Here is a 6,742-nt window from a genome sequence, read left to right as displayed (position 1 = left end):
TACTTCCACTCCACTACATTTCAGAGGGAAATATTGTACTTTCTACTCCACTACATTTATTTGACAGCTTTAGTTACTTTTCAGATGAAGATTTGACATAAAATAACCTGATATGTTTATAAATTACACTGCATTGTTAAAGATGAAACCACCACCTTTTATTTTGTGAGCTCCTCTATAAAATCAGTGTGTAGTTGTGTCTCCTTTGTCACATTTGAGATGTTTGAGCTGTTAGCAGTTCCACCAAAGAGACATTTCCCTTCTAAACATCTCACATGGTTTCATTTGATTAACTCTTTGAGGCCCAGAGAGTAAAATGATCCAATATTTCACCAAAAATCAAAGATTAGAGAAAAAGTCCAAAAACTGAAAACAGATTTGTGTATCAGAACTTTGTTTTTTCTTCTTTTCTCTCCCATTAATCATCTCATGACCCCTCAGATTTATCTGCTGACCCTTTGGAGGGGCCCGACCCCTACGTTGGGAACCACTGGACTAAACTAGCTAACTGTATATAAAGTAGTTGAAACTAGCTCCACCTCCAGCAGCTACAACAGTAACATGCTGCTCTAACACTGATGCGTCAGTATTAATAATCTAATGATGTCATATATAATAATATATCAGTCAGAGGGACCAAACCACTACTTTTACTGCAATACTTTAACTACATCAAGCTCATAATACTTATGTACTTTTACTGTAGTAGGATTTTTCCTGCAGGACTTTTACTTTTAAAGGAGTTTACGTTGCTGCATTTGTACTTTTACTTAAGTAAATGATTTGAATACTTCTTCCACTGCTGTCAATTATTAAATGATTCATAAACAGAATTTTCTGAAAGTGTTTTTTCTTCCATATGATGCTGTTCTCTCTGCTTGGTGACCAGCGTTCGTCATCACAAACTATTCTGGTTCTGCTGCTTCTCCTGAGGGAAAACACACACTAACATTCACACATCAGTAACCTCAGCGGACTAATTATTCAGCAGCAGAATCATCAGGAGACCAAATGATGAGTGTCAGACAGAAAACTCAACAACTTGCAGTGAGTCAGATAGATAAATAGATAGCTCTCCTCAAACTTTCACTTCTACACTGATACTGCCGAAGAATTTGAATTGCAAATTAGAGTAACATCCAGTGCTACAGCCTGAGCTCATCAAACACCACGTCCACAGCTCATTAACAACTAAAACACTCAGCGAGTGAACAAACAAATCCGAGTTAGAGTTAATCGACATGAACAGGAAATATAAATACTGATCATGTTCTATGAGTTATGAGCATTACGTTTTTAGTCACAAGTGAAACTGTTTCACTTGTTGTCGCTTCACTTCCAGGTAACATCCACTGTGGTTCGTTTTGCTCCCGGTTGAATATTGATAAATGGATGTTAAATAATTAAAACACTGATTAAAGCCATGATTATATTCTCGAGTACTGACAAAACCTTATGTTCATTTTGCTGTTAACAAAATAATACTTCAAAGAAGGAGTCTGTCACAAAGTCTCATTTTTATTTAGTTATTGAGTGTTAATTCTAGAAAAGAACAAAAATAAACTAATCAGATTTAACGAAAACAAAAAACAACAGTTTAATTCTAAAAATGTTCAATCGTCATGGTAACATTTCACTTTCAGTCAGACTATTTAGCATTTATACGCAGCATACAAACCGTTAATCACATTATAATGTAGTTGTAAGTAGTAATTAAGTTGTAAGTTAACGTGATTTAAACCTTAGTGGCAGAAAAATGGATCGATTAACTAAATGAAAATTATTAATTCATTTAAGTTCAATGAAGTTTTTGCTCACCCATTATGAGACAGTGAGCTGCTACTGTAGCTGCAGTAATGACTGTATTTGCTGACTGTACGTGTATAATTCACTAATAAACCCACTTTTACTTTATGGATATAAACGTAGGGAAGATTACATATTTAAGACTTTTGTAAATTAAATTTAAGACTTAATGATACCTTCTAAGGCCCCTCTGTCTGGAAACTGAATTCAATGCCTTTTCAGACTTTTCAAGACCTACAGATACCTTGATTTGAATATTTGCACGTGTGCTTTTCCTACTTCTCATTCCAAAAAGCCCCATTATGGACCAAGTTTCTTCTTTTTTCTGTCAGCGCTTGATGTTCTCCAGATGTCCACTTGGTGTCACTGTGACACAGGACATCATCCACTGACAGCACAGGTGGGTATTGGGTTCCTTCCAATGAACATTACCATTAATACACTGCATTTACAAAAAAAATATTAGACACACAGATGCCTGATGTTGAGCTACAGCTCCTTAAAACACACTTAAGATAATTTAAATCCTCCAACTGTCTAGTGTGCATGTCTTCACCTCCTGCTGTGTGGTAATTGGGATTCAGAAATTCAATAAATGGAAATGTATTTTACCAGGATTCATCTCATCTGACCTGGATATTTGGTACATTCAGTGCAAGTTGTTCATGAGGAATCCCAGCATCTCCCAGTTAATCCTCTGGTCAGCCATGAATAACAGAAAATATGTTTTCAGGGCAGCTGAGTCGTGACTCTAAAATCATCACATCTACATGAAATCAGCAGGTCATGAACTGCAATGATAATGATGATTGCATCTTTTTGTCTGGATGTCAGGCTCTATAGCTTATTCCTCTGTGTCATAGAGCTCCATTGATGTCCTTCATTATTATGAACACACACAGTACTTTATCTGGCCGCACAAACATTCCTGCAGCCGGAAAATACTCACTAAAAGAAATGAGTTCCAATAGTCAGTTCTACTTTGGTTTTTGTCTAGGGCTGCAACTAACGATTATTTTCATTATCGATTATTTTCTCGATTAATCGGTCAATTATTTGGTCTATAAAGTGACAGAAAATAGTGAGAAACAGTTTAACGTGACATCTTCGAATGACAAGTGACAGCAAAGCTCTGGACTGTGAGAAGTTCCTAAAATATTTTGTTGAAAAGATAGAAAACATCAAAGCATCAATTACTCCTGCTGGCTCACTCCTACCTTCACCTGACTCCTCGCCCTCCATCACGCTGCTAGATGAGTTTACTCCCATCACCCTCAGGGATCTGGTCTACTTGTAAGTTTGATATTCTCCCTTCCAAGTTGTTCAAAGAGGTCTCTCGGCTTCTTAGCATTGTGAACAATACTCTCCTATCTGGCCTGGTCCTGAACTATTTTAAAAAGGCCTGTATCCAGCCTCTCCTTAAGAAACCTGGTCTAGATCCAACACTCCCTCATAACTACTGTCCTCTGTCCAAATCTGGTGTGTAGCTCTGGGTCAGAAGGCTTCCTTTTTTGCTTATCCAATGCGTAGCAGTCAGTGAATACTGTTTCAATTATCTGACTACACGACCAATAAAAATAATAATTGTTTACCATATGATGACGATGATGATAGGTCAGATTTTTTTAGTGGCAGTGCATTTCACAAAGGCCAGATTGTGAGCAGCGAGCAGCTGTACAGTCCACTACTAGAAGCCTACTGTCTGCTAGCTAGCTGCTTTTAATGTAGGTTAAGATAAAAACAATGGCGAAACAAAACAGTCACAAAAAGACGTCATGAGGAGCAGGAGGAAGAGAATTCAGCTCAAGTTCAGCCTCATTTTCAACCCAGACGACTCCTCCTGCACCAGTTTTTCCTCAAAAAGTGCCAAGTAGTAACGACATGTAGGCCTACATGGCTGCTAATTAAACCTTTTTCCCCGTCAGCAGTAGCAACAAACTGTACTGTTGAAAGACTCTTTTCAACTGTCAGTCAGATAAAAACTGGCATCAGGGCATAAATGATGACATACAGACTGAACTCTTTGTCCTTGCTCTCCTTTGAAAGAGAAATGACTGAATCATTGGACTGTAATTAAATAATTTCAGTGCTGAACAAGAGTAAGCCCTGTCGTCTCCTGCTGTAATCATCAAATATAAGCTAATGTACAATGTCAGACTGTAGGACCCTATTGCCTATTTCAATATTATGGTTTATTGGGTATAGTTTTGTTGGGTGTATGGTGATGTTGCTGCGTCTGCCATCTGTGTGTATGTGTGTGTGTGTGTGTGTGTATGTGTGTGGTTTATGTGGCCAGGCTATGTTCAAGTGTCCTTTTTAGCATTACTGAGCATGTTGGTGTTGGTGTACCTCTATGATACGTTTGATTAATGATGCTGTTGCGTCTGTCAGCTCTGTGTGTGTGTCAGCTCTGTGTGTGTGTGTGTGTGTGTGTGTGTGTGTGTGTGTGAATATGTGTCCGCTGTGCCAGGCTATGCGATGCTGTTAATGATCATTTTGGTGCCTGTAACATTACCTCTAATGATGTATAAGGCTTGTATGATTAATAGTAGTGCATTCAGGCAAGTATAGTTGTAATGGCCTATTTTGGTTAACATATGTGTTGTTTCAGAACCTATTAAGTATAATTGATCTCGGACGGACTGGGCAAACCTGATTTTCTCTGTGCCCACCCACACTGTGATTTCTGCCTACACTACTGATCCAAATCACCTTTGGTTTCAAAAACTGTTTAAAAGGTGGTTGCAAGGTGGTACATAATAGAAGGAAACAATATATTTGACAAATTCCAGTCTGGCTTCTGAATGAACCACAGTACAGAAACAGCCCTTCTCAGAGTAACAAATTACATTATTTTTTTATTTTTTTCAAAATTATTAATACACAAGGTCAAAGGAATACATACACATACATGTAAAGGAAAATGTTAACAGTACTACCACCTGCAACAACAACATATTAGAAAAGAAGTTAGGTTCATGTCCATATACATACAACCGAACCCATATAGGTATACGGGTATACATATAGCTATATCTATACACAAACATGTACACATCGCATATACTTGCGCACACGTATTCACATACATATCCACATACTTGCACTCCCATTCATAATTATTTACTCGATTATACAGCCAAAAAATGAAACATATTTACAGCCCTTTGACCTTTATCAACATTCCAATGTTATTTTATTTATCTCTTTTTATTCTCTTTCTTTCTTCTTTTTAACTCCAGCCTTCTTCCTGACTCAAAGCATCCCACCCACATTCAAAAATTAAATACTGTTCTTTATTTCTATTAACATCTTTTTTTAAAAAAACTAATGATACTTCAAAAACATTTTGAAACATTCAGTGTTTAATCGCTTTCTTTTTGTAGCTTTAAATATAGCTATGCTTTCCCCATCAAAATGATGATGATGTTCAGGTCTTTTCCTTCTTCATCATCCCTTAAATCACCAAACATTATGGTTAAAAGACAACTATAAAATTCTGAGTTGTAAATTAAGAAAACTTTTTTTAAGATGCATGTATAGCTGATACATTTTTTTGTGTATTTTTCTCTTGTTCGTCCATGTTGTTTTCCTAATATAGGGGCAACATACCATTTGTTTTGTACATAATGATAGTTTCGTTTTCCAGGTCTGTGGTATAGCTGCCCAGAGTTGATTATATGTACGAAGGTCACAAATATTACCGTATACTGCTATAAGATCATAATAAAACATGATTTCGCCCTCACTGTTCTCAAGATCATTTATAAATAATATTCCTCTTTCAAACATTAATTCAATAAACAAAGACCCATCCTTGATCAAAATATTTCTATAGTACTGTAACACTTGGCTTTGGATTTCATAACAGGATTCTGGTTGATGATGTTGGTATTGAAACCAGCTGACTATAACTTCTTCCAAAAAACCTGATAAATATGGAAATGACTTTGTCTTTAAGATCGTGAACTGAAAAGCAGTTAACTGAAGGTGAGGATCGAGGTAAGGTAACATTCTTTATGGGACAGAGGATGAATGCACATCAGTAACTTTTAAAATAAATGTAGGTATGAGGGATGCTTTTAATGCAAAGTTGAGTGCTTTAAGGTTTAACAGTTAAAGTCCACCATGTTTGTAATCATTACATAGATAAGCTCTTTTTATCTTGTCTGGTTTACCACCCCATAAAAACCTGAACACATCCTGTTTATATTTGTTAAACAGTTCTTCTCCTGAAGAATGTAATGACATGAGATTATAGATAAACTGATTACTAAAGAGTTTATCACTGTTATTTTTCCATATAAAATATAATTAGCCATTCTCCAAACTTCTAATTTTCTGTCATAGCTTTCTACTGAAGTTTTCCTTTGTAACGTATTCCATGTTTCTAGGGATATGTATATCAAGACATCTACTGGGCCAAATGACATCCTTATGAGTGAGGACTCTGGTAATCTCACTATTCTCACTCTGCTGGACTTGAGTGCAGCCTTTGATACAGTTGATCATATAATTCTACTCAACAGACTCAGGAACTGGGTCGAACTAGCTGGAACTGCTCTTAACTGGTTTTCATCTTACTCATCAAACAGAATATTCAAAGTCACTGTTGACAACAGAAGTTCTTCAACTGCTGTCATGTCATGTGGGGTCCCACAGGGCTCAGTCCTTGGCCCTATATTTATCAGTTTGTATCTGTTGCCCCAATGGTCATGTTATTCGTCATCTCACCCCTGTGTCCTACCATTGTTACGCCAATGACTCCCATTTGTATGTCTTATTTAGCACTGAAAATCTTAACAATCTGGATTCTCTGCACTGCTTCCTTGCTGCCATTAAGGATTGGATGGTTTCCTGCTTCCTACAACTGAACACTAAAGACTGATGTCCTAGTTATATTGGTCTTGATCATACTTCTAACAGTGTAAGTGGA

Source organism: Thunnus thynnus, chromosome 13, assembly GCF_963924715.1.
Source record: "Thunnus thynnus chromosome 13, fThuThy2.1, whole genome shotgun sequence".
Classification (NCBI taxonomy): domain Eukaryota; kingdom Metazoa; phylum Chordata; class Actinopteri; order Scombriformes; family Scombridae; genus Thunnus; species Thunnus thynnus.
This window is presented reverse-complemented; position numbering follows the sequence as displayed.